Here is an 8,883-nt window from a genome sequence, read left to right as displayed (position 1 = left end):
CTGCTCAATTTGCGCGTTTAGAGCTTCCAAATTCTTCATGTACTCATTTCCTTTTTTATTACTTGTCGAAATTTCTTTGTTCTAGCCAAACACAGAACAACTGCAGCAGATATCTCAGAATATAGCATCAGTGCTGGTGCAATTTCCCAGTCTGCAGCAACTGGGTAAAAGAGCTTTTGTCACCTATCTGAAATTTTGAAGTCATTGTACCTCAAGAGCAACAATGAGGTGGATGTGGATTTTCATCCCTCGAGAAACATCCCCTCGTTGTTTGTATGTCTTCTAAATAGTTATAAAAAATTTAAAAAAATTGACAACATAGATTAATACGAAATATATCACCCCACAAACATGCAAGATCAAATTCAACTTCTACAAGCTATAACAAAAATAACAAATTGAACTGAAAATAGTTATCACACATTCGCAACTATATTTATTATTTTTGTTACAGCTTGTAGAAGTTGAATTTGATGTTACATGTTTGTGGAATGATATATTTTATATTAATCTGTATTGCCATTTTTTTTATATTTTTTATGGCTATTTAGGTGGCATGCACGAGACGAGAGGATATCCCCTCGAGGGATGAAATCACTTTCCCCAAAGAGGTGTTTGATATTTCTGAGCAGGTTCTCTATGGAGAATTTTGCTAAATATGCTGCTTCTCTTGGTCTTCCTGTTACCCCAAGGATTCATTTTGTTAACCACAAAAAGAATGTGCCAAAGAAATATGGTCTGGTTTAGTTCCCAACTTTTTCTTCAAACTTTCAACTTTTCCATCACATCAAAACTTTCCTACACACATAAACTTCTAACTTTTCCATCACATCGTTCCAATTTCAATCAAATTTTTAATTTTGGCGTGACTAAACACACCCTATATGGGGATATCGATGTTAAACAGATGAAAAGAAGTTCCAAACCTGAAGTTATAGAAATTAATCCACAGGTCAAAACTTAATTGAGGATGATGGAGATGATGATATCCTTTATCCCAAGGAGCAACAAACAGATGTAAATATGGATGATTGTCTTGAGGCTATTCCCAATCCAATAAATAAGCTGTCACCTAGGATGAAAAATAATATGACAAGTGAATAAATGAGGAAAGAGAAGAAAACCATGTCTTGCAGTAGACATTGTTTTTGCACAACATCCAAGATATCATGTGAGATAATTAGCATTAAATTTAAGTATGAAATAGTGGTGTTTGCATTGGAAGAGTAGTGTCTAGTACTAGTTTCTTGGTGATGTGAAGTTTATGGAAACTATGTCTAGTGTCTTGGTTGGAAATAGCCTGATGATGTCCTTTATCCCGAGGAGTCAACTGTAGATACAAATAATGAACCAGAAAAGGTCACACAGTCCCTTGCAATTAATATCGAGTATGGGGAATTACTTCCACCATTTAACATCAGATCACGAAATTTCTTTTTGTAGATACTGTTTTGTGGCATTAATCTAAACCTATTGTCATTATCAGGTTGGGAAATAAGTCCATGAAAAAGAAGAAGCTGAAGATAAACGTGCATAGGACATTGGGTACGAGGGTCAAATTTGACGATGAAAAGGCTACATTATCCCTCCTCTTGCATCCATAGCTGAAGGCACTAGAACGGATCGCTTATCTGTGACGGGCTGAAAACATCATCACTATCGGTAAGGCCCCCGTCACTGAGCAAAGGTCACTGATATGAGAAAAAATCTCAATCGGGTAAAAGCCCGTCACGGATGGATGTTATCTCAATCGGGCCAAAAACAAAGCCCGTCACAGATGAGTATGACCAGTCAAACCAGCGTAGTTAGGAGCCCGTCACGGATGACTAATCTCAATCGGGCACACCACTAAGCCCGTCACGGATGACTAGTCATCTCAATCGGGCATTTAGATAGAGCCCGTCACCGATTGGTTTGACCCCACGTGTTGAGTCAAACGAGTCCCGGCTCAGATGAGTTATCTCTATCAGACTTACTCTAAAAGCCCGTCACGGATGACTTAGCTCTATCGGGCTTATTCTAAAAGCTCGTCACTGATGACTTATCTTTTTCGGGCATTATTAATATGCCCGTCAGGGATGAGTTTCGAACAAAAAAAAATAAAATTTTATAATTTGGCTAGCCTCAGGCCTTTGCTAGCCATGCTAGCTGCAAAAATTAACAGAAGCACATATATATAGTCCCATTCCCAGCAACCCCATTCCCAGCATCACAGCCAATTCACAACATTTATATTCCCAGCATCATAGCATTTACATTCCATCACAAAACATGCATTCACAGCCAATTCACAACTCATTCACATTTGTTTCCATCACAACACATGCATTCACATCACATATACTCCCTCCATTTCACAATCTAAGGCTTTTTAGCATTGGCCACATACATATAGATGTTAATAAATCTAGACACATATATATGTCTAGATTCATTAACATCTAAATGAATGTGGCAATGCTAGAAAGTCTTACATTGTGAAAAGGAGGAAGTATATGTCATTCACATCCTTTTTTCTCTCCAAAACCGCTGACATGCATCAAAACCTACAAAACTAAGTTATAAATTGGAACAATTTTATATGTAACTAGAAATGCAAGTATATACAGAGACAAGCTACCTAGGACTTTACTCTAAAGAATATGATTGTATTACAAAGAATATTTACAAAAATCAAATGTTTGTCGCATATGCATTGCAAATGTTCTGCCATTCCGAGACGAGCTACCTAGGACTTCACTCTAAACATCCCTTTCGGTGACAAGATATCATCTAGTATGAATTCCGCTATCTCCTCTCTAATGATTTCGAAGTTGATTTCCGGAATCCTTGAAATAAATTCCTGCATGTTCGGCGCCAAGTTAGTCTACATACTTGTAAATTTGTCGTCCTATGTGTGTATAAACAATTGAATTACACACCTCAGGGTCGAGCAATGTCACCTTTTCTGCGAAGCTCCTCATGTTATGGCAAACATGGAACCCGCACTGGTCGCCAACTTGTTGACGTATTGGGAAGTCATTCTTGTAACCGAGTTTGGGATGCCTATCCTTATGCCTCCCGCCTCTTGCCACGTATTAGTCCCATGCCTCGTTCAAGGTAGATTCGATGGCCGACCAATCGTATATTTCTGGCTTGATATTGGAGTTAAGGTAGTGTACCGAACTCCACTTCGGCGTTATTACCAGAAGAATCCAATGTTGCATGCGAAATTATTAAATTGCCAGTTACATACTACAGTTGTACGCGTCGAGTATTTGAGTATAAGTATGGTACACGCTTACTGTTGATTGTAGGCACACATAATGAAGTCCCTGTCTTGACGCGATATAGCCCACCATGTTTGCTCGATCATTTTTCAGCGTTGTCTCGTTGACGACAGCTGGATCGAGTAAGGCAACATGGGGTGCTTTATGATGGACATGCTTCCAAGTTAACCTACGAGCAAGACAAGAGTCAGGGTAAGCGTAATTATGGACAGTCACTACCATATCGCGTACCAAGAAATACTTACAAGGAGTAGCACTTAAGGAGGTTGGTGTCGATTGCTCGCACCCTGTAGAGGTCCCATAGATCTTTGAAGTCTACGGCGATGAAGGCAGTAGACCTGAGGAACGGCTGACCATCGTGCTGGCCCAACATGGAGGTCTCTCTATTCTTCCTCCTTGCGTTAGACTTCTCCATGTAGTACCCGTGCAACTCCTTGCATGCAGGGCCCATCTTGAATAAGGCATCGTCTCTGACCAATGGCATGCCCAATGTGAATTCGGCTGGAGGCTTTGGAGGAGCTACTGGCGCCTTGCCAAGATCAAGCTTCTTTGGGGCTAATGGCACCTTTACTTTTCCTCTCCCTGTTCTAGCAGCTTATCTGCGTGTGTCAAGCTTGGGTGGAGAGGATTTCGCCCTCTTGCTCCTTTTGGCAGGAGGGTGGAGGTGCGGCCTGCTGTCGACCTCCATACCATCGTCCCCAAAATCAGTATCATACTGTAATTGGAGATCTTCATCTCTTTGTTCAACGGCAGGAGGGAGAGATACAACAGTTGGATGGGGACGCGTCGGCGGCGGACGAGAACTTGGCGCTAGCCTTGGAGTTATATTGATCTCAATGTTGTGCTTGGGCCATTGAATAAAGGTCCCACGTGCAGCCCCAAGGGTCAGAATCTCATCATTAGGTGGGTGTGGGATAGTGTAGCCAACCCAATCGGGCTTCATTAAGTCCACCTGAACTTTGGCATTGCCGGCTAGCAACTGCGCCCCATGCACTCGGGTCTCCGGGGTAGGCTTGAATGCCTGACCCTCTGCGGCAGGAATTGCAAATCCTGGTGTCACCCTAACAACTAGGGTACACGATGTGGGTTCTTGCGATAGATTCATTAGTGTCCTTAGTATATATTGCAACGTATTGTGGTGCTAATACAATATACACGTTATTAAGTTGTTTTTACTGTTATGTGGTCCACCGCGGCGGGCCTTCAGGCTGTTCTGCCGGAGCCTCAGTTGATGCGCAGCTGCTACGCCTCTGCGTGGGTCTCACTTGTACTATGGGACCGGGAGTGGCATCGGTCGACCTATCCCTGATGCGTGCCTCCATCCGAGCCTCCATACCTAACAGCTCGGCAGTGAGCTCTTCTCTAAGCTCTTCTTTAAGCTCCTCCCGAAGTTGGGCCTTAATGCGTGCAGCTTTCTGCGTCTTGGAAAGCTTGTGCTTCTTGTGCTGCCACGCATATTGGGGAAACCCAACCTTCCATGGAACATTGGAGCCAATGCCCCTTGTTTGTCCACGGTGTTCTTTGTTTCCCAACGCTTTTGTGAGGATGTCATCCTCGCGTTTTTGTGAGCAGACCTCTTGGGAGGCCTATCTCTGAGCATTCAGTTCGACCTGGGGTATAGTTAGGACACGTTAGATGAAGAATACGATACAACATAATGAAACTTATTCTATGTGTTCAACTTACGATTTTCTGGTACACCGCTTGATCTTCGGGATTTGGGAACGAAAGAGTTCCGTCACTATTCTTCTTTGCCCTTGCCCTTGCCCAGTTCCTTGCCTGTTGGACCAGGATATCAGCAAGCACTTGCGGGGTGTTAGATTCCGCTGCAGCTTCATCCTCCTTGTCCCATTCTGCCTGTTTCCCCGCGTAGCTTCCGGTGCCAAGCCGGTGCGGGTGAAGGTTTCTTGCCTGCAAATCACAGTAGGCCTGGCTTTTTGCCCGAGACTCTTTCGTCAATTTGGCGGCATGGAACTCATCCCACACGGGTCGGGTGATGAATTGGTATTTCCCAAATGGTTCTGGCTAGGCGGGGTTGAGGACGTACTCCATGACCAGCGTTGTCTTGAAATTTTTCCAACAATTCCCCGTCTTGCGGATAGCCTGCCGCTTGAGTCCTGCCTCGGCCTCTGTAGGGTATCGGAAGCTTTCCTTGAACTGCCTCCAGGCCTCTTCTTTTTCTTCTTGAGGGACCAGATCGATGTGGTCCTTCAGAATAGTGAAGTTTTGCCTCCCTAGGACTCCGCATATCGTAGGGAACTTTTTGACAGCTTTCGTCGGAGCCATCGGATATCGAACATCATCCACCTCTGTTATGGTGTAGACTTCCTTAGGAATCTTGTTCTGGGTCCTAGGATTCCGGCTCGAAGTAGTCCCAGTAGTGGTCGTCGACATTGGTTCGCCTTGCTGCGACATGTCCTATGTCACTGTTGTACGGGGAGAAAGTACTTTTTAAACACAAAATTGCATCTACACACATTCTCTGATGGTTTGACATACCTCTATCTCCTACCTGCATTCGCCTCATCGATGGAACCATAGCATCCATGCTCAATAGGGCCGGAGCAGCCGGGAACTCGACCTCGACATCAGTATCCCGTTCGAACTTGCTATCAATGTCACTACAATAAGATAGTGGCAACAGTAGCAAGTTCTAGTGGGATATGGATGTCGAGGTCGAGATCCCGTCTGCTCCGGCCCTGAGGAACATGGATGCTACATATCTGCTGATGAGGCGGACGCAGATAGAACACACAGGCAACCAAAACCCTTCCTATCCAAGATCCCTAACGTTATCATAAGCAAACTCCTAGATTGCGTCCAAGATCATTTCGTTAGGGAACCCTTATTCCCATAGATACAACAACCATCTTTGGATACTGAATTTATGGGAATGGGGTTCCCTAAAGAAATGACCTTGAAAGCAATCTAGGATACTGGTAACGATAACAGATTTCTAGAAAAGTTGTATTTGAACGAAATGTTATGTTTACCAATTTGTCTTGGTTGGTACCGTGCAGGCAGTAACCCGACCAAACCAGATTTGGCAACCGGGACACTTCGTATTCTCCTAAATGCCATAATTTCAGTAACTTCATTAAATAACAGATTTCTATGCATATCCATCCCAATTCCCTCAAAATCACCCAAAACAGCCCATACTACACAAGTCACATATATATTATTTTTGTACTAAAAAAACACAAGTCATGACATATAATAAGTTTGGCCTCAGTTTTGCTCAGAAATTATGCATCAATTACCATCATTTGCAGCTACCCCACCCCCAAAAGAAATTAAGAACAAGTGTAGATGGTCTGTCCTTATGCAAAATAGAAAAAGCCATATAAAAACAGCCATAATAATTCAACCATCACAGCCCACATCAATTCATCCATCCCATTGGACCCAAAATATCCAAAAATTTTTGCAAAGAACCATATAAGAACAAGTCTAGAGGGTCTTCCTTATGAAAAAAAAAAACAGCCATATAAAACACATGTCACATACCAAAACTCACATTTCCCCCAAAATAATTCAACCATCACAGCCCACATCAATTCATCCATCTCATCGGACCCAAAATATCCCAAAAATTTTGCAAACAACCATATAAGAACAAGTGTAGATGGTTTGTCCTTATGCCAAAAAAAACAGCCATAATCTCTATCGGGCAGACTACTATCCCGATGCGGATGACACTCATCCGTGACGGGCACTAGTAATCTGCCCGATACGGATGATACCTATCCGTGACGGGCATTAGAACTAAGCCCGATAGAGATGGAATAATCTCTATCGGGCATAGTACTAAAGCTTGTCACATATGACTTATTAAAATATTTTTAAGTTATAAAAATCATTTATAATTAACTTCTACCTGATTTAAAATTGCTATTACATTTGATTTATCATATATAATTAACAAATGTCTTATTTACATAGTTTAAAATTCCTATTAATTTTTTAAAATCATATAATTGACAATTGCCTTTCTCACATATAGTTTAAAAGTCCTATTAATTTTTTAAAATCATCTAATTGACAAATGCCTTTCTCACATATAGTTTAAAATTCATATTACTTTTTTTTAAATTCATATAATTAACAATTGGCTATCTCACATATAGTTTAAAATTACTAAGTATATATTTTTTAAACCACATAATTAACAAATCCATTTCTTCAAAGAGTTTTAACTGGAATGGCATAAAACATATGCAATTCATTCATTAAGGCTCCAATACAAATTAAATATATCATTCACAGTGATATACCTTCCGAATGGTCTGAACGAACGTAAGCCACTTCGTCTTCGGGATCATCGTCAAGGTCGATCTGAGGTCTGACATGAAGATTCTTGTTGTATTCTTCTTCATCGACGACGTTGTACACCCCCACAATTCTTCGCTTGCCATCCCTAACGACGTGCATCTTCTTGTTTGCGGGGTCTTTTATGTAGAAAATCTGTTCGACCTGCTTCGCTAGTACAAATGGTTCGTCTGCGTATCCAACCTTGGCCAAGTCCACTAATGTGAAGCCTTCCTTGTCGACCTTGACACCTGTGCGGATATTCACCCAATTGCAAGAAAAAAAGGGACTTTGAAGTTCATATAGTTCAGCTCCCATATCTGCTCTATGCGGCCGTAGTATGTGCTCGATCCAGCCTCATCCTGATATGCATCTATACGGACTCCACTGTTTTGCACTGTGCTTTTCTCATCTTGTGTGACGGTGTAAAATGTGTATCCATTGATATCGTACCCTTGCCATGTGTCAACATCCCAAGATGGACCCCTTGCCAACCTTTGTAATATCTCACTTGGGCCATCGGTCGACCGTGCTACACGATCCTTGAACCATTTGTTGAAGCGAGCACCATGTTCTCTATTGATCCAAATATCTGATCGACCAATATTGTCCTGTCGGACCTTCGCTAAATGCTCCTCAAAGTATGGGGTTACTTCAGCCATTTGTTTTAGCACTGCGAAATGAGCCTGCGCGTAGGAAGCTTGATCGGGAACAATTCTTTTTCTGCCAGTTGTGCCGACACCTGCCAACCTTCCTTCGTGGCGAGACGCAGGAACTCCGATAGGATCAGTCTTGGCCATGTAATCGATACAAAACTCAATGGCTTCCTCGGTCGTGTAACCTTCAATGATGCTCCCCTCTAGTTTTGCTCTGTTCCGAACGTAGGACTTCAGAATTCCCATGTACCTCTTGAATGGCCACATTTCTCTCATAAAAGTTGGCCCACATATTTTTGTTTGCTTCACTAGGTGAACAGTGAGATGAACCATGATATCGAAGAAAGCCAGTGGAAAATACATCTCCAAATGACACAGGATACTGACAATATCGGCCTGCAACCAATCTAGGTCTTCTGGATCTATAATCTTCTGACAGATTGCATTGAAGAAGGCACAAATCCGTTGGATCGTGTGACAAACTTGTGGTGGTAGAATGCCTCTGATAGCAACTGGCAAGATCTGTGTGATTAGCATGTGGCAATCGTGAGACTTTATTCCAACCAGCTTTAGATCCTCCAATTTAACGTACTTACTTATTCTCGCGCAATAGCCCGAAGGAATTTTAATATCTGCCAAACATGATA

The sequence above is a fragment of the Oryza glaberrima genome, chromosome 2 (genome assembly GCF_000147395.1).
Source record: "Oryza glaberrima chromosome 2, OglaRS2, whole genome shotgun sequence".
In the NCBI taxonomy this organism is placed as follows: domain Eukaryota; kingdom Viridiplantae; phylum Streptophyta; class Magnoliopsida; order Poales; family Poaceae; genus Oryza; species Oryza glaberrima.
This window is presented reverse-complemented; position numbering follows the sequence as displayed.